The sequence below is a fragment of the Chamaea fasciata genome, unplaced genomic scaffold (genome assembly GCF_029207755.1).
Source record: "Chamaea fasciata isolate MVZ Bird 193981 ecotype frontalis unplaced genomic scaffold, bChaFas1.0.hap1 SCAF_6, whole genome shotgun sequence".
NCBI lineage: Eukaryota > Metazoa > Chordata > Aves > Passeriformes > Sylviidae > Chamaea > Chamaea fasciata.
In genome coordinates, this window is record NW_027094091.1 from 54,840,536 (window position 1) to 54,859,853 (window position 19,318).

General features: G+C 43.9%; 1 protein-coding gene across 1 annotated transcript in view; it reads right to left on the reverse strand.

The window, feature by feature from the left end:
- ADGRL3 (adhesion G protein-coupled receptor L3) overlaps positions 1 to 8,981 on the reverse strand; it is a 480,878-nt gene extending 471,897 nt beyond the window's left edge. Inside the window, exon 1 of the mRNA XM_066186413.1 lies at positions 8,530 to 8,981. The gene's annotated coding sequence lies outside the window, so the exon portion shown is untranslated. The remainder of the gene's footprint in view (positions 1 to 8,529) is intronic.
- Between the last annotated feature and the right edge of the window lie 10,337 nt (positions 8,982 to 19,318).

Sequence of the window (19,318 nt, forward strand, 5' to 3'; positions counted from 1 at the left end):
ACTACCCCTGGCCTTGGCAGGGGTTTGGAACGAGATGATCTTTAAGGTCCCTTCCAACTCAAACCATTCTATGATTCCACGATTCTGTTTCTTTGACTGAGATATAAGTAACAAGCTAAGAGAGTTGGGCCTGTTCAGTTTTAAAGAGATGACTGAGAGGGGATCTCATCAATGTCTAGGAGTATCTGAAGGGAAGTGTCAAGAGGAGGTTACCAGGCTCTTTTCAGTAGTGACAAGCAAAAGGACAAGAGGCAATGGGCAGTAGTGGATAGACAGGAAGTTCCACCTAAATATGAGGAAGAACTTTTTTTTACACTGTGGGTGACCAAGCACTGGAACAGATTGCCCAAAAAAGATGGTGAGTCTCCCTGACTGGAGATATTCAAGGACAGTCTGGATGCAAAGCTATGAAATGTGCTCTAGGATGATCCTGCATCAGTAGGACAATTGGATCAGATGACTCAGTGTGGTCACCTCCAACCTTATCCATCCTGTGATTCTGATTTCAGCCTCCCTTTTGAACATCAGTGATGTTGTACAGAACAAGGCTCCCCACTCCTGCAACTAAAAGGCCTCTCACAGATTTAGAAAGACTCATTGCAAATTGGTGACCTACTTAAGGAGATCTATAAAGTGCATTACAATTGTAATTGTGGATCCCTTGTCAGAAGGTCACAAATTATCCCTCTATGCAGCGTAATTGCTATATTTCAAATACCTATCAGGAAGAATTTTACTCAAGGAGGTATATGTCATTTTGGAGCTGTACCAAATAAAGCAGTGATTGTAACATTACTGTCCTCTAAAAAAAAAAAAAAGAAAAAAAGACACACAGACATTCCACACACCTGCATCCATTAAAGATAATCCAAAATGACATTTTCTTGAAGAAGTCTGTGCTGTGGGAATTGCAAGTGCAGTAGTCACATCATAATTTCCCTCGGAAGGAAGTGGGATATATACATCAAATTTTCAAACTATTACAGCCTGTGATTGCAATATCCAAACTCCGAAGGAATGACATTTTAGATTACACACACAGCTCCAACGAGCTTTAGCTGAGACACAATGACCAATATAGAAATCTGTGGTGTGCTGGAAACAAGAACGGCTGTTCTCCGGATTCTCCGGGTAAGCCATCTACTACAGGATTACAGACCAGTACTGTGTACCTCCAGATAAACTTCACATAAAAAATCATTCAGGATAGAATCCCAAAGCCTTTTGTAAATGCAGGGGACAAAAGGAGGGAGAAAAAAAAAAAAACCAAAACAAACAAACAACCCCAAACCAAAACTCCAAAAGAATGCCAGCAACAAAAGTGGTAAGTAAGGATTCACATTACGCAACACATATGGGTAAAAAAACCACAACATACATCTTGCTGAAACAAAAACACTCAAACAACAAAAACCTGTCCCCTTTGAAGTGAGTGGCCGGGAATTTGCAGCATTTCAAAATCACAGTGTTTCAGCCTGTAACACACACATGCAAAGGCAAACCAAAAGAAAAGGAGTTAACATGATCCCTGAAATTCTCAACTGTCTCCATCAGTGAAATGTATTCAAAAAGACAGCTATAAAGGGTGGGGTTTTTTTTTCTTTCATCCAGCAATCTTTGGAACAGAAAAAGCAAAAAATAAAATAAAATAACAATAAAATAAAATTGGGGTGGGGGAGAGGAAGATAAAAAAAAAAGAGAAAAAAAATACAGAAAGCTATTGAAAATCTCCTTACAGGGTCAGCTGTCACTGGAATGCATTTGAGTATTCAAGGTACCTACCCATGCAGAACATCAAAAACTGGGCTTGGGTCCCTCCCCTATTCTCACGGGCTTAAGCCAAGGCTTGGTTTACAACACTGAAGAGCAAGGCAGGGCAGTGCCTCTGCAGGGCTGGTAAACAGAGACCCAGCCATCAAACAGAACAGGGGGGCTGCTTCTGCTTAGGGCTCCCCTTGCCTCCTGGTGTCCTCCAACACAACACACCGACCGGCTTTATCACTAAAAAACTGTTAACAGCTCAGCAGCTCCCAGTGCTGGGCTCTTCTGAGCTAAACTCCCCATCTAACCTAGGCCTGCCCAAAATTAGGCAGCATACTTGTAGCTAACATGCCCCTTACTCCTTGCTTGAAGGAAAATGTTGACATCCCCAAGTACGCTGCAAACAGCACTTCTGCAACACAGTGAAGCTTCTCTTCCTCACTGTGAGGGCAATGAAAAAAAAATCTCATTAAGGTAGGCTTGGGATCAGCAACTTCAGAATGGAAAAAATAAGCAAGGACCAGCACTGACTCTGATAAGACATGTGGTTGCCCAACACATCTGAAAATGCGGTTGTTCTATTTTGGTGTTGGACTACTAACAAAGCAACTCAGTTAAAATTTTGCAACTGCAGGCCCATGCACGGGTCATTATCCATTACTGCACCTACCAAAAAACAACCAGAAAATAAATAGGTAGAGTCTTTCCAGCAAGACAATTAAAAAAATCCCAAACAACTGTATGCATCAGCACCATCATTTCACAAACAAAACCTATGTATGCACACACACAGATATACACATGTGGGTACATATGTTTTGGGTACAGGTGCAATTCTCAGATTTCACCTAAAGCCAAAATTCTTTTTCACTTCACCGAGTTTGACAAAAAAATCAGAACTGTGTCTGTTCCCCAAATCATGGTATTTGTATGTCTGTAGATGTGCCTGCACATAATAAACAGATGCTCTAAGACTGCATTAGTCAGAATGTTCCTATTCCCCGAACTTTAAACAGCGTTCATTGATGCAGTGCCCTCACCTCTGTAAGTAGATGCTTGGTTCAAGGGGAGTGGGAAAGGGACTTACTGTAAAAACTCGTATATATTGTATGCAGTGACTCTCACAATCGAATTACCTGCCACTGGTATAAAACCACTAAGTCTTATCCAAAGGGGCCAGGTTTAGATTAGACCTCCTTTCAGAACAGTGCTGTGCAACGCTGGCACCTTTGAGCAGGACTTTACAGTAGGGCAATTCATGGCTAAATTTTAAGCATCACTTCTACAAAAGCACAGAGAGTCCCATTTCAATTTATTTTAACTCTGCATTGCTGTAAAAAAACACTCATGTTGGTCCTCTGTATTTATGACACTTCACTCTAAGTTTTAGAAACGCACAGCTCTATTCCAAAGTCCAAAATCAATGACTTTACCTGATATAAATCAATGCAACTGCAATCAAATCAGTAAAGCTCTTACAATTAATAGTAGCAAAGCTACAATCCAAACTACTCAAAACACTGTGCATAATATTTCAAATCTGTTCCCTGACAGGTACCCACTGTAATGAACTGGAGTTGTGCTACAGGCCTCTGAAGCATTAGAATTGTAGCCACTGAAATAACTTCTCTGTAATTACTCACATGTTGACTAACGTGCTTTAAAAAAATAATTTTCAAAAGTCCTGGCAGAGTCAGCACCAATGGATACTCTGTAAAGGTTTATTACTCTTATGCATTTAAACGAAATCTACAACTTCATATTGCCTAACTGGGACAGCTGACAAACTCCTCTTTGCTTTCTTCACAATGGTGTCTATTTCACGACCCTTGAAACTGAAAGCCGTCAAGCCTCAAACAAAAGTGTCTTGATTTTAACTTTGGACTGTTTTCACAAACACATTTTAGAAATGTACACAGATTTCTACTCTTCCTCTCTGTTCATTGCTTTGTTTGGCCTGAAATGCCACCTCTGACAAAGACATTACAAAACAATTACCAGAAACTTGATGTTGAAGCAGGGGAATGTTTTTGAAAAGATACCACATCTGAGATTCTGGAGCTTCTTTTCAGAAGATACCACATGTGAGGTTCTTGAGCATCTTCCCTTCACATGGAAGCCAACAGAAGTGCTCCACTGACTACAGTGGGAGCTCCCATCACAGATGCAGCAGTTCCTCCCTCAAACAGAAGTGGGCTGAAGAGATGGAAAGTTCAAAAAGGGAGAAAAAAAAAAGACTCAGACAGAGGAAAACAGGTTTCAGGCAGGCTGAAAAAATCCCACACTGAGCACCACTTAGTAAGTAAAACTGTGGTTCAGAACACTACTAAAATAACGTTTTCACTGCCTGAAAAGATTAGCTACCTTGCTATAGTTACAGATGCTTGGTGCAATGACTGGTGAAAACATCTGCCTTACAGGCAAATTCAGAAGGCTCTCTGAAAAGACTGCGTAAGTAAAACCTGTAGTGTCAAGGTGTCCTTAGAGAAGTTGTCTTAAAAATGAACACTTAGCTCACAGTCAGGAATTTCAGACTGTAGAGATTATCTAGTGAGGAACTAAAGCATTACACTGCAAACCTGGAGGCCAAAAACAGGCAATGAGATAACGTCCTAGATAGAATCACATCACAGATTTGAGTAGGAGGTGGTTTCCTTGCCATTAAAGTCGGCAAGCATTAAAAGTAGATGCTCAAAAGCAAAGCTCTCCTTCTACTTCATCAGCCTGCTCTGGGAGCTTCCACTGCCAGGAGGCACTAGGATAAGATCAGGGAGTGCTGGAGCACCTCAACATCTACAGAAACAGGACATTTTCAAATGCATCCCAAGTAGGGATTAAAGAGCCTAGCCTTAAGTGCTGGTGAGGATCGTGACAAACATCTGGCATAATTCAAGGCAGGCATGACCCCAGGAGATGAGGCAGTCACAAGGCCAGCATGTCACACTGCCTCACTGGGACAGGTGCATTCCTACAAATACAGCAATGCATACTGAACTGCTGCAGGTGACAATTTCTAGCTCTCCATCCTGCAACTAAAAGCACTGCCTAAAGACATACCAGGCTGAAGTGTGGATGTACACTCAGAATTTGGCACCATGGTGCATTTTTCATATTCCCATCCCACCAGGAGGGCATCTATTGAATGAGAAAGGGACCAGCAGGGAAGAAATGGGTGTCCATAAACACCTCTTCAGGATGTTGATGCACACCAGGACACCCTACCCAATAGTGAACCCATCAGAAGGGGCAGACAGAACCTTCTTTATTTTGCAGGACTGTCATGATGTTTCAGTATTGTCCTCAGCAACCCATTAAATATTGTGATGTCTATTTCTCAGATGATCATCACTCCAAAAAAAATTAATTTTTGAGTTACAAACCATTTGTGGTGTGCAAGAAGTCTCTAGGGAAATATTTTTTTTTTTATTAAAATCACTCCAATTGCAGTATTTGGCTGTTTCCACAACCACCAAGTAACATAATTACAACAGGAAAAAAATAAAAGAACTTATTTAAAGCATAGAAATGCTTGTACCTGTCCTACATGCTTTAGCTTTTCCCTGATCGGTTCTTGCTCCCTGAATTCCATCTCTTTCATCAATCTTTAACCCATCCTTTATACTGTGTCACACATTAAATTGCTTCCTAGTCAATCTACACCAGACCCAACACTATTAGTATTAAAATTATTAATAAATCACCCATTCCTAGGACTTCTCCATTAACAAAGACGTTCCTCCCCCATGTGCATGAACAAATGTGTTGATGATGCATCCACTCATGCTCTGAATATGAAAACCCTGACAGCAGCATCAGGCCCTCCAGCTGAATGCTGCCCAAAGATAAAGGTCATGCATATTCCTGTTGAGTTCTGGCTGATAATTTGCTCTACCTGCCTCTAAATGTTTATTTATTTATTTATTTTTCTAACAGCCCCGCAACACTGGGCTGAGACGCCCAGCTCATCAGTCAGCTGGCTGGACGTGCCTGCCTGCATTCTCACCTACAAACCTGCTTGCACTTCCCTTCCAGCCAGTAAAGAGTACTGGCTTCATGTTTGCACCAGGCACAGGGCAATTTGCTCTCTGTTTCAGGAGCAAAAAAGCCTTTTCTGCAATTAATGCTTGGATAGACAAGCTGAGCACCTCTGCCACATCACCCCCGACGGGGAGAAAGGACAAAGGACGTGGTCCCCATGGCATCCCAACCTGTGGGATGCACAGCCAGGCAAACAAAGGAGAGGGGTGGAGGGATGGAGCCAGCAGGGCTCAGGGACAAATTCAAATATCCTAGGCTGAGACATAAATTACTTCATCTCCGGAGGGCACCAAGAAACTGAAACACCAGCTCCCGCTTTTGTCACAAAAAAAAAAACAAACAAACATCTCCATGAGGACTCGGTATCCTCAACTTAACAAATACCATTAAAATCTCACTGCCTCACAAAGCAGCACTCAATGTTTACACTATCACCAATCTACACTGTCATTTATCTTGTTCTGGAATTCAATGTGAAACTAAACATACCTTCTCCCAACCACCTCAAGAAGGGAAAACATGTATTTATTCAATAATAGAAATTATATGGAACTCACAGGTGAAGACTAGCTTTAACATCAGTCCTTTTGGAAACAAACACACTAGAGATATGTATCCACTTTATTTTTTGCTGGCAGGTAACAAGACAACAGTCACTTTACAGTAAATCAAGCCTAAATAAGGAAAAAGTACCCTTAAAGTACTCTTAAAGAGCAGGAACAAGAGCAGCCTCAATCACAAGAAGAGGGACCGACTCCTGTTCTCTCAGAGCTGTTTAATCTTTAGGAAAAAAATACAGCTTTACCATGGAGCCCTAACCTGAACTTTGTCACCCAGCATTGGCATAGATCTAAAGTGATGACTGCAGACTTTCTGACAGCAGCCCATTTTAACCCGTAACACCTGGTTTACTCCCATGAAAAACTCCATAGAAGAATTTTTCCTAATGAATGCACAGTAGAAGCCTGTTCGTATTACAAACCCCTGGAAATGAAGATAAATGAGCTCTACAAAGCACATGCTACTACTCAATACCAAGCAGGCAGCATTGGCTGCACTCTTAAGAGGCAGCATTCCACAATGAAAATGGAATTTATTTCTTTTCAACTCCAGGGAAGATTTGTTTTTGGTCAGCTTTGAAAATTTTGATTCTACTCTCTGGAATGATCAGTGCTATAATACAGAGAGAAATTGCGGCCGGCAGACCACCTTTCTGCCTTATATCAAGAAACAGATGGCATTTTTGCCCTTTCCCTTGCATCTCAGCCTCCCTCTAAGCAGCTGGCTGCCTGGAACCAGAACTGTAAGAGTGGAAATGGCAATAACTCCTAAGGAGTGATCTAAACAGGAAAGTAAATACAATAGACATGGGTTGTTTTGGCTAAAACGATAATGAACTCTACAGTTGACAAGTAGAAACAATACATTGCTGTTGGCCAAAATACGAGTTAACTACCACAGAGAAGAATCTCATGCCTATTAGGAAAAGGAGAGAAAGAGAAGCACCTTTCCTACATCACCACCCCCCAAGCAAAACTAAACATCTGCTTGTCTATAGGGGAAAGGGTGAGGAAAAAAACCCAACTAAATGTATGGGAGGTCAGCGTTGCTTCCCTGGACAACTCCGGATGCAAGGCTGCTGATCAAACTCAGCCCTTGAAGGCAATCCCCCAAATACCCAGGGCACATCTCTGGGGTAGTGTAGCTACATCCTCATTAGCACTAACGGGCACCAGCCAGAGGTAGGCTCCTCAAACTGGGAAAGAGGGCTGCTCTCTGGCTGATGGCAGGGAGGAACCATCAGCCTTATAACGGTACTTCCAAGTTACGCGGTCAAAAGACGATTGCAAGGGGAACACAAATCAATAATTAAGGGAGCAAATAAACCAAGGGTTAAAAAGGAAAGCGGCATTAAAAATGCAATTTTCGTCGTTCAGCTGTACATATCGGCCCTTGCTCAAAACAAACGCCAGTCCTACACTGATAAGAGCCAGCAAAGCAGGAGGTGGGGAGCTCTGCACATCCCAACCTACACCGTACGTTTCGCTCTCTGGATGCACGGGAAGGCGAAGCTCCTCGAGTCTACCTGTAACGCGCGGCTGCTGGATTCTGACCTCTACCCTACCCCCTCACATTCATGCACAGGCAGCCCCCAACACGCACCCCGAATTAGGCAACGTCCCCCCACTCATGCCCCCTGATATCCAAGAAAGCAATTGCTTCTCGAGGCACCCTTCAGCGATTAAACAGCAACGCAGATCCACGAAGGACTAGGCACGAAGACGGGGGAAGGGGGGGAGATTGAGGAAACATAATGAAACTCACGAATTCCTCAGTGTAACACCAGCAAACCCCGCGGTTCAACGTGGTGCCTTTCATAGAAAAAACCCAAGAGAGAGCAAGAACAAAACCTACCAGGTCCCCTTCATCTCCCCATTGCCTTTGCCACCCTAGCTGCCCACAGCCAAAACAGGCTGGAGCCTACAAGGCAATTCCAAACAAGATGCGCACCCCTTGTCTCCACTGTCGCACAGCATGCAGACCCAGAGAGATGCTCCCCCGTTACCTGGAGGATCCAGCCCCGCGAAGACAAACTACCCTTATTACAGCATAATTCAATCCAAGCGTGCGCCCAGGGCGGCCGGGCACCCTTCAGCCCAACGCAGGCGGGCAAGGGAGCAACTGAGGGCCAGGCAAGGGCTGCTGAGCATCCATCCGCTGGTTACTTACCTTCAGTCACCTCCGGCTCCTGAGATGCGAGTCCCCATCAGATCCTCAACAACCTGCAGCAGGGAGCTGCTGCCACAATCCAGCCATTAAAACCAGTGGTGGGAGTAGGAAGCAGACCTGGCCACAGTACCAAAGCCCCCAGCCAGGAGGAAAAGGGGGGCGGACGAGAAGCACGGAACGTCCCTCAAGCAAGGAAAAATTAAAAAAAAAAAAAAAATTAAAAAAAGGAAAAAAGAGAAAGAAGTAGAAGTCTTTCCTTTTCTGCCGTATTCTTCTGCTACACAAGCTTTCTCCCGGAGGACGAGGGTGTGTGGGGATGGGGGAGGCGATCGCTCCCTCCTTTTCCCCGCCGTCGCCGACCCCTCTGGACGAACGCCCCGCTCCGATTTACCTCCTCCTCCAGGTGGGCAACTTCAGAGCAAGGTGATGTCTCCGGAGCCGGCACCACCGGCCAGGCGATTCGGATGCGGCAGAGTCATTGCCTGTGCTGCTGCTGCCGCTGCTGCCGCCGCCGCTGCTGCTGCTGCTGCTGGGGAAGAACAGCCGCTGCCGAAGAGACCACCAAAAAAAAAATAAAAAAGGAGAGAAATCTTCCACCATCCCCCTTTCTCTCTCTCCCCTCCAGCACCAGCCGCTCTTCGCATCCGCTCCCCTGCCCGCGGCCCCTCGCTCCGCCGGGGCTGGGGGACACAAAGGCGCCCGCGCAGAGGGAGGCGGGTGGTCCTCAGCCCCCCGCGCTCCGCAGACACCCTGGATCCTTCCTCCTCTTCCTCCTCCTCCCGCTGCGGAGACCGCCAGCCCCGGCGCGGCGCAGCTCAGCGCGGGCGGGCGGGCGGAGGGGGCGGCTCCGCGGGCGCGGAGGGGGCGGCTGGGCGGGCGCGCCCCGCGCGATGCTCAGCGGGCGCGGGGGGGTCGCACGGCCGCCCCGCCGGCTCGGCACGGCTCGGCTCGGCACAGCGCACACGCTCCGCACACGGGCAGCGCGCTCCGCGGCGGCGGGACCCGCGGCACCCTCGTCCCCCGCAGGGCCGGGCCGGGAGCGGGGAACGGGGCCCGGGGAGGAGGCGGTGGCGGGCGGCGCGGCGCTACTGCCCTGCCCGGCGGCGGCCGCACGGAGCCGGGCGGGCGGCGAGCCGAGGGGCGGGGGAGCGCCGAGGGCCCGGATCTGGGTTGCGCGGACGCGGGCTCCACCTAGCAGCCGGCCGGCACCGCACCGCACCGCACCGCACCGCCGCCCCCGAGCCCGCACTGCCCCGCAGCCGCCCCTTACTCCGCACCCTATGCGACCCCGGCCCCCCCCCCCGCCACCACCTGTCCCGCAGCCCCCTCCCGAAAGGATCCCGCACGGCCCGGTTGGACGCTGCCCGTGGCTCCCCTGCCAGGTAGCCAGTCGCAGCCTCCATACAGGACACGGACCCACTCCACACTGGATCTCCCACATCCCGATTGGCCGCTTGGAATTTTGTCCCCATCCAAGCAGCCAATTGCAGACTTCCTTTGCGGCACCGATCCATCACCTGTGTGGTGCCATCACCCCTGACTGGGTGCTCTGGGCACTTCTCCCTTCCCAGAAAGCCAATTGCAGCCTGTATTTTCAGCACAGACCCTTTCCACATTAGATTCCCCAGCTCACGATTGGCCTCTCTGCCTGTTGTCCACAACCAAGCAGCCCAACAGACCCCCACCTCCTGGTCAAGGATGGTCTCTCTGCTGCCCAGCACAGGGATGGGGCTCCGGGAAGCCTGGCATTCAGCTGGGGCCAGCAACACACACACTCTCCTTGCCCTGGTACCCCAAGGAGGTAGGAAACATGAATTCCCTCGTCTCCTGAGAGTCAGGAACCTCCAGGAAAGAGGACAAGAAGCCTGCCTTTGTGTTGACGTTTGTAATCTTAAATCTTACATGGGACCTCCAGAAATAATGGTGTTTGGCTGAACACTTTCCTCACAAACCAAATTGCTTGTTTGCTTTTGGTTTTTGAGGGAAGGACCTCAACAAATGAAACTCCTTTAACAACAAAACAAACAAGTAAGTTTCAAAAAATCATAGTTTACTTATTGCCTGAGTGTTGACACATGCAACACACCACACTTTATCCCAGCAACCAGACCTACTTGGAGAGTTGCTGCTGCACTCCCAGCTTCAGCTGTAGCCAAGAGAACTGGAAGGACCCAAGTGAGGCCTCCTGATCCAACCCAATGGCAGATCCACTCAATTTATTATCCTGCTCAGCTTTTTCCTTAACAAGGTCTTAAGTATCCATGATGATAGAGACCTTGCAAGGCCATCCTTTTAAATGGGATAGGGGAATTAAGTAACCTTGTTTATTAACTCAGACCATGAGTCAGGAGGATGCTCACACATGTTCCTAGCCGAATTTCTACTTAGACAGGCACGGAAATGTGTATTTAAGGTTAAGAACTGCTATTGTGGCTGCATTGATGTCCAGTGGAAGATTAGTACCAATAAACATAAGTGCTGTTTTCCGAATAATGAAATCAGGGCCCATTCACTGACACTGGAAAAATAAAGGAAGAATATCGACTGTGGTTAGGGAAGGGAAATCTACAATTTTTAACAGGTGTGTCTCAACCATTTCCATTTCCAGCAGATCTCTGCAAAGTCATGTTAGAGAACACCTGTCCTTTTCCTCCATGGCTGTAGAATAGCCCCACATGTCCAAGTGAATGATGCACAGTCTTCTACAATCATTTGATTGAAGAAAAAGTAGATTTCAAAGCAATTTAAAAGACATTGTTCTTTGAACCTTGCATTTGGTTCACCAAAATTATTATCCCTTGTGGAAAAAACCCTTGGAGAATTTACTGCTCCATCTTTGGGAAAGTCCTTTTGGTAACAGCCTTTATTCCAGGGTCTGCATGGAGGGGAAAAACAAAAAGCAAAACAAACAATCAAAACAACAACTAAAAAATCCTCCACAAAACCAAACAAACAAACAAACCCATCCCCCCAAAAAAACTCGAACCAAACCAGCAAAACCACCAAATCTTTCATACTGCTTCTGCTGGGATGCTCAGAGATATGAGATATGATATTCTTCAAGATGCAATTACCTCTCTGATGATATTCACCATTCACCACATATACTCTGGGAATGAAACAGAGCCCTACAAGTTGAAATTAGATTTCCTCTATATCTTTAAGCTCTGTTTTAATGCAGAGGTGGGAATGAAATCAATGTTTAGTCAGTGAGTAAAGAAAAGACAAAAAACACTGAGCTGAAAGTGTGGTGGTGTGGGTTTTTTTCCCCCCTTCACAGCACTGCATATAGTGAAGATGGAAAAAGCCCAATAAATTGTGGGGGGAGGCAAGGAAGAGCTTCAAAATGCCACCAGCCTGTTGCGCTGTTGGTGCTTTTTAGAATCGTGTCTCAGGCTTAATGCTGTGAGTCAGCCCAGAAAAACTTAGACACAGAAAAGTTGCAGTAGGTTGTGCAGTTGTCTCCAGAGGCAAGAGCAAGATTATTCCCCAAAGGATATTTTCCCAGTACTTTGTCCAGCAGAACTTGAAATGTGTCCAGGGATAAGGTTTCCACCAATTCCCTTGAGTGATTACTCCCCAGTCTCATATATCTCACCGTTTGGAAGATTTTCCTGGTGTTCAGCCTACATTTTTGCATTTCTTAATTTCATACTATTAGTTGTGGTTATGGCCCAAATTAATCAAAGTACTTCAAGGCATGCTTAAATTTAGGTGTGTGCTCAAGCTCCACTGAAATCATGTACGTTGGTGTTTTGCAGGGTTGATGGATCAGCACATGTGTTTTAGCACTGTGCTGAGTTGGGACCATGCTTCATGCAAAATAATTCTATTTCTCTTACATATTTTTAAGCCATTATCCTTCCCTTGCTTAATTATTGATTAGATAAGCTATATATTTAGGCTATTTAATCTCTCCTTGTGTATCACTCTTTCCAAGAGTCTGATCATTTTTCTTTTTCGGATCTGAATTCCCTGAAACTCTTCCGTGTTTTGTGAGGACGGGTAATGAGGTATTGCAATTTAATGACACATCCCAGGTGTGATTACATAAAGAGCAGTTATTCTGTGCAGTCAGAGGATATAACTTACCTTCACCAGCAACCCCAAAGCGCATTGATTTGTTGTGCTGCTCTATCATTTTGTAAGACTCTATAATCTACTCCTATTCTTTTCCATATCCATCACCCCATCATTCAGATATTTTTTACTTGCAGAGGTAGACAGCCTTTAGGCCTTGAAATTCAGTGTGAGGTTTTACACTTGGAAACCTGTAACAGAATCAAATTGCAAGCTTAGAGTGATTTCCAGAACACTTTCCTCCCCCTCCCCACCCAAAAAAAAAAAAAAAAAAAAAAAAAAAAGCAAAAAAAACCTCTCTGTTTCAAGTTGTATTATTTGAGTCTGTTCACCTAGGATTTTGAGTTACCAATCAATTTACTTCATGAGGATTTCTCACACATTATCACCCTGGCACCATGGTGTCTGCATTGTTTGTTGCTCATTATTTCATTATCCCTCAGGTACATGTGGAGCTTTAATGATAATTTCATTATTTTACGATTGTTTGAAAGTGGGTTTCCTGAATTGTAATTGACTGTGATTCCGATTATTTTCTCCTTTTATTCCCTTCTTCTTTTTCTGAAGATATATCCTATTTGCTTTCTCTCTTTCGCTCATATTTCCATTAACTTCCATAAACAACTGTCACTGATCCATTACATTCTGTAATGAATTACCTTATTCTCAAAGATGCATGTCATCTGGACCAATTTATGGATACACATTTCTGTTTTCAGAACTGTTTCCAGTTGTCCCACACAAAACATGCAATGTTTTCTTTATTTCATGGTCAAGTATTATGGTTGGTTTTCACTTTTTTTTTTCCCAATCTGAAGTATTGTCATGACAAAACTATGTGAATTTTTAAAATCAAATGCTTTGGAATGATACAAATGAGCATCACTGCTAAACACTTCTGCTGCAAATCCAGCAAAACACAGCTTACCTATGACAAACCCACATTTCCATCATAAAATCCCAACAATTCGAATAGATAGATAGATAGATAGATAGATAGATAGATAGATAGATAGATAGATAGATGGTAACACTGAATTAGACCTCGACAGACTCCACATTCTGTGTTTTCTTCTCCCCCATCATCATCTCCTCTGCGGTCCTGGTTTAGGAAAGCACCATAAGATCCCTCCCTGCCAGAGAAGCACCTCATGTTTTTGCATGCTGAATTTTCCTGCACTCATTTTTAGGCACAAACCTCAATGGGATTGCTTGCACTGGGCTCAAGCAAAATTCCAAAATAAGGAGTAATTCAAAAGCAGAAATCAGCGACAAGGCTCACAATCTGACTTTTCTAGTCTCTTCCTCCTAATGTGTACCTTCATTTTGATACCACTTTTCTAGGTGCAAGAGTAACCTCATAAAAACCAAATTACCCCCCTCCCATATTACATAGAAAATGCAACTATTAATGATTTAATTTTGAAAACATGGGCTTTCCACTTAAGGGATAGTTTAAGCCATAGCACACTGGCCAACAATAGTAGGTTTGCAGTACCATGGCACCAACAGAAAAGCTTAAAGGAGAGAAAGTGCCATGGGACATCTGGTCCCTAACTTTTAGCCAACATATTTCCTTGCAGCCTGTTCATGTCCAATGCCTTGTGCAGCAGAAGACGGATTCTCAGTCTCTCAATAGCAGTGTGTTGGTTTCAGCTGGGGTAGAGTTAATTTTGTGCATAGAAGCTATTATTGGGCTGTGTTTTGGATTTGTGCTGAACACAGCGATGATAATCTAAAGATGTTTTTGTTACAGCTGAGCAGGGCTTGCACAGAGCCAAGGCCTCTTCTGTTGTTTGCACTGCCACGCTGGCAGGGAGGCTGGGGGTACACAGGAGGTTGGGAGGAGACACAGCCAGGACAGGTGACCCAACCTGACCAAAGGGGTATTTCAGACCATGTGACATCATGCTCAACTTATAAAGTGGGGAGAAGAAGGGTGAAGGGGGGACATTTGGTGTTTTTCTTCCCATGTTAGGTGTGCTGGGGGGCCCTGCTCACGGAGATGGCTGAACACATTCCTGCCCATGGGAAGCACTGAATGAATTCCTTGTTTTGCTTTGCCTGAGTGCACTGCTTTTGCTTTTCCTATTAAACCGTCTTTATCTCAACCCACGGGTTTTCTTTTGCTGTTCCAATTCTCTCACCAATCTTACTGGTGGGGGAGTGAGTGAGCTTTTGCATGGGGCTTTGTTGATGGCTGAGGTAAACCATGACAAACAGAAATATGCCTGATTTTCTTTTGGAATTCCTACTCTTTCGGTGGGCGTCAGTGCCGTTTCAGTGCTTCCTGGAGCGGAGGCAGTAGGGACATGGAAAGACTTCCTGGCACAGATGCTCAAGATAGGGAGTTGCCCTAAAAATGGTTGTATTCAGTCCAACTGGGAAGGCTGTGCTGACCCACTGTGGAAGACTGGTGGTGACTTGTTGACTGGTGGCTTAGTCATGGATTGCAAAATGGCCAGGCATAAAAGCTATCTGAACTGTTGACTTGAATCAGTCTGTAGTTGAGGTAATAAGGCAATTAGACACAAAAATCATTAATAATTTAGCTTAATTGAAACCTAACAATACAGACTTCCTCTATGATTCCAAGTTTTTTCAACTGTTTGGAAAGCATGGCCTGTCTCTGTGGTTCTAGTACATATGTAATGTGGGAGAAAATAAAAATTGTCACTAGAATTTCTCTTTAAAGAACTTATGTTGCTTTTTTTTTCTTGTTAATTTGAACCCATGAATTCTCAGAGCTAGCTCTGATTCTATTTTCAAATAAAGGCTCTTTTAGTGTGTGGATAAATTAGGCTGTAAGATGTAACTGGCTGTTGTAGAGCAGGGGTGGGACTTTGATGTAGAAGTCATATTAAAGCAGATGGGTGTGCTGAGCATGCCTCAGCCAGGCTAAATGGGAAGAGCAATTAAATGCTCTTCCACACAGTTATTGCTGAAACAACAGGAAGCAGAAATAGCAGAGTAAATAAGCTGTGCCATCAGAGAGGTTTCCCTGGAGCTGACAGCAAATTTGGAAGCAAAGGGGTTTGTTGGTTGCAGCTGCTGGTGAAAGTCAGAGAAGTTCAGGGAAAAACCCCAATAAACAGCAAAAGCAATAGCTTGGTTGAGAAGGAGAAGAAGCAGAATGGTTTTTAGAACCAAAAATGTGGATGGTAACTTCTGAGCTGCTTGTTGATTTACTCTTGTAATATTCAGGAAAATCAGATGTTCTTTGAAACAAACAACCCAACAGCACACAGATATTTGGTGCCCATACTCTTTAGGAAACCAATGGACTGGCCTAAATCTGTCTACAGGGCACTTGAAGACATGCATTGCATGCCGCAACTTAGCAGAACTCCATCAGCCAGGATCATGGAGCATTTAGGCAGTTGCAAGAAACCAACATGTCCCACCCATGATGAAGAGTGGCAAATCCACCACTAGCATCCCTCAGTGTTACCACGAAGGATGAATTATACTAATGTCCAGAAAGTAAGGTTCCAGTTCACGTTGCTTGCTGGGCTGGAGAAAAACTTGAGCTGCTGGGAGAAATGTTGTACTGGCCCTGGGGACTGCTGGGCACAGTGCTTTTGCAGTACTCTTAGCCATCTATCCTGTAATGCTGACGTCATGTGTAAACACTTATCACACCTATCTTCTGGCAAGCAGGATTAGAGAGAAAAAAAAAAGGGAAAATACCACTCTTGTTGCAACATTGTGGGAGGATTTAAAGCCATTTGGGAAACAAAAGTAGGAAATGGTCACAGCTGCGAAATTGGTGTTTTAAGGGTACTCTCAGAGGACTTTGACTGCCATAGTATAAATTTAGTATTCATGGTATTAATGGAAAAAAATTCTAAACTGAATAGGAAATTAACTTTCTTACTTGAGGTTATACTGCAGTGGTAAAGTGATCCTAATTATTTTTAAGACTAAATGCTATTGCTAAGTGTAAATCAGGTTTCAAAAAGAAAGAAATCAATAACATAAAGACAGATTTTGAAGATTTCAAATAACAAAACTAGGTAGAGTGGTTTCCATCAAATACAATAGAAAATTCCTACAGTGGAACATGCACAAGGCTAAGCCTTGAACGGATACATCTTGCATACAATTTAATGAATAAAAAACATAAATCAAATAAGACTGGGTCAAAACATAGACAAAGAGATTAAAACAAAAATCAGAGCTTTAAGAAATGGGTGGTTGTGCAGAGACATGCAATTGATCTTTTTGGTCTTCTACATGACCTTTTTGTCTTCTGGACTCTGTTTCAGAAATCATGAGAACGATTTTTTATTAAGTTCAGTTTTCTTCTAACACATAGCAGCAGTCACTGAAATAATGGCTTTTTTTACCCCCTACTGTACAGTTGATTGGCACATCCTTGTTTCACACATTCATTTTATAAATCTTTTAATGCTTCCTCTGATTGAGTCACAGGAATATGATCCAAGACAAATGGGCAATCTAATCTTCAGATAGTTAGCACAGTGCCTGCCAGCTGAAGAGAAAGCAAACAAAACACCAAAATGCACGAGCAGAGGCACTCAACAGGAAGAGATGACTGAAATGCAGAAGGGGCCAGTGGACTCACACCTGAGGGCTGTGTGAAATGCTGAGTAGTCCATTACCAAGGTACTGATACCATAACAGTGCAAAAACGGTGACAGTTCCAGGTAGTCTTGAATGTTCCTAAGTATGGCTACAGATGTACCCAATTAGTTTTGTGCTCATTAGGGCTGTAGAAGAAAGGTCTTGCTGAGACAAATTCCGAGAGTGAAAGAGAAGCAAGCAAGATGTACCTAATGTCTTTCATGAAGGATAACAAGATGGACTACAAAATGTTATCAACCAGCACACAAGAAAAGGGGGTCAGGGACCTTACCTATTCAGCCAAATGGAAATCGGGCAGCAATCAATATCTGGAGCAGATTTCAAAAGAGGTTTTCAGGTGCATAATCTCAGCAGAGACCAGTGGGAATTGTGTTCTAAAATCCCTTACACACTAATCTCTACTTTTGCATGGCTATAAAGAAAAATAGCAAACATATGGTGAGGACTGGAGGTAGCCTGATATTGGCACATGTAAAATGTGTAGTGGTGGCATCTCTTCAGCACTTGGTAGCTTTGGCTGAGCAGGAGTTTATTATTCATAACTCTAAAATCCACCCCATCTCATTTCATCGTCTAAGCTGTACAATCAATAATTCAAGTATGAATTTTAAGAAGATTTCCAAATTAAGCTAGACACCCTAATGTATAGGACATACCACACCAATTAGTATACACAACAGCTTCTCAGTGAGCCAAGATGAGAGCAGCATAGTGGTTTGGAAAATATGAATATCATTATGCTGAAGAGATGCTTAGAGCAATAGGTAGGGAGTAAGGTTCAAGCGTTGGAATTGCTTTTCAGATGCGACCCTCAATATATTTTGGATATTTGTATCCATTGCCAGGCCCCTGTAAATTGACTGGCAAATTGATGTGTCCTGGATCACCAGGCTCTTTCACGGAACACAGCTAAACCCCTAAATACCCTTAACATTATTAGAATATGAGAGCTCCCAGTTACCTGTGTTATCCAGTACACCCTTTTCCTCCGGTACATCTTACTCGGTTTCAGCTTGTTCAAATGATCTGTGCAAGGAGGGACCTGTAGTACAGCTGTTTTTTGCAGTGTCACTTACCTGGTGCCACACGCTTGTTTGTGACGTTTTCTGGGCACTAGATAGCCTGGATGTGGCAGTGCAGAACATCATCAAATATAATACAAACAGCAAAATTCCTGCTCTGTGGTGGTCAATCCAGGATGCCCATCATAAATTTAAATCTAGGTTATAAGTTACTTGCCTTCTGCTTTTTGGAGCACTGACATAGAATGGCCTTTTTTAACAGGGCCCATAAAACTCCTTGTAGTACTTACATATACTCATTATGTGTACTTACATGTTGAAGATTGGAAGCTTTTGTGTGCAGAGAAGGGAGGAATCATCTCTCCCTGTGAAATTTGTGATCCATCTAAGGCCAGTGTAACATCACTGGCCCCACACTGCTGTCTTTCAAGTCAAAATATGACAGAACTATGCATTTTTTGTTGTTTTGGTTTTTGTTGACAGTGGATTTTTGGTTGTTCTTTTCATTATTTTATATTGTAGGGTTTATTGTTTTGTTTTGTTATATTGTAGATTTTGTTTGGGTTCACTCTGTTTTTTCTTTTATTTATATATATTTTATTTACTTTTAATTAGTTCTACTCATTGCCTTGTTGGCTTTGTTAAGTACTAGCTCTCCACACTCATGTTTTTCTCTATTTAAGGTCATAGACTAAGGATTCCTGCTAGAACTGCTGATCTAATTGATGAGCTAGTTGAGGTGTTATTTCTTTTCTTTAATGTGGCTGTCCTCTAGCTCGGAGGGTTCAAGACAGTGGGTTGCATGCTCCTTGGTGTCCTTTCAACGACTGACCTACCGGTGGAGATTCTGTTGCTTGGGTCTGTGACCAAACACCTGCAGACTGCTGACTTTTCTTCTGCTGACCTTGAGCATCCCCCTCTTACAAATTCCTGGGTGTCATTTACACCTATGAAGACAAGAATGTTTATTTTAACACATGTATTGAAAGGGAAGGGTCATCCCTAAAGAAATAAAGCTGTTGTTTTGTTCAGGAACAGCAGTAACATATAGCCCTTCCAGTGGGGATTCACATTTGCCC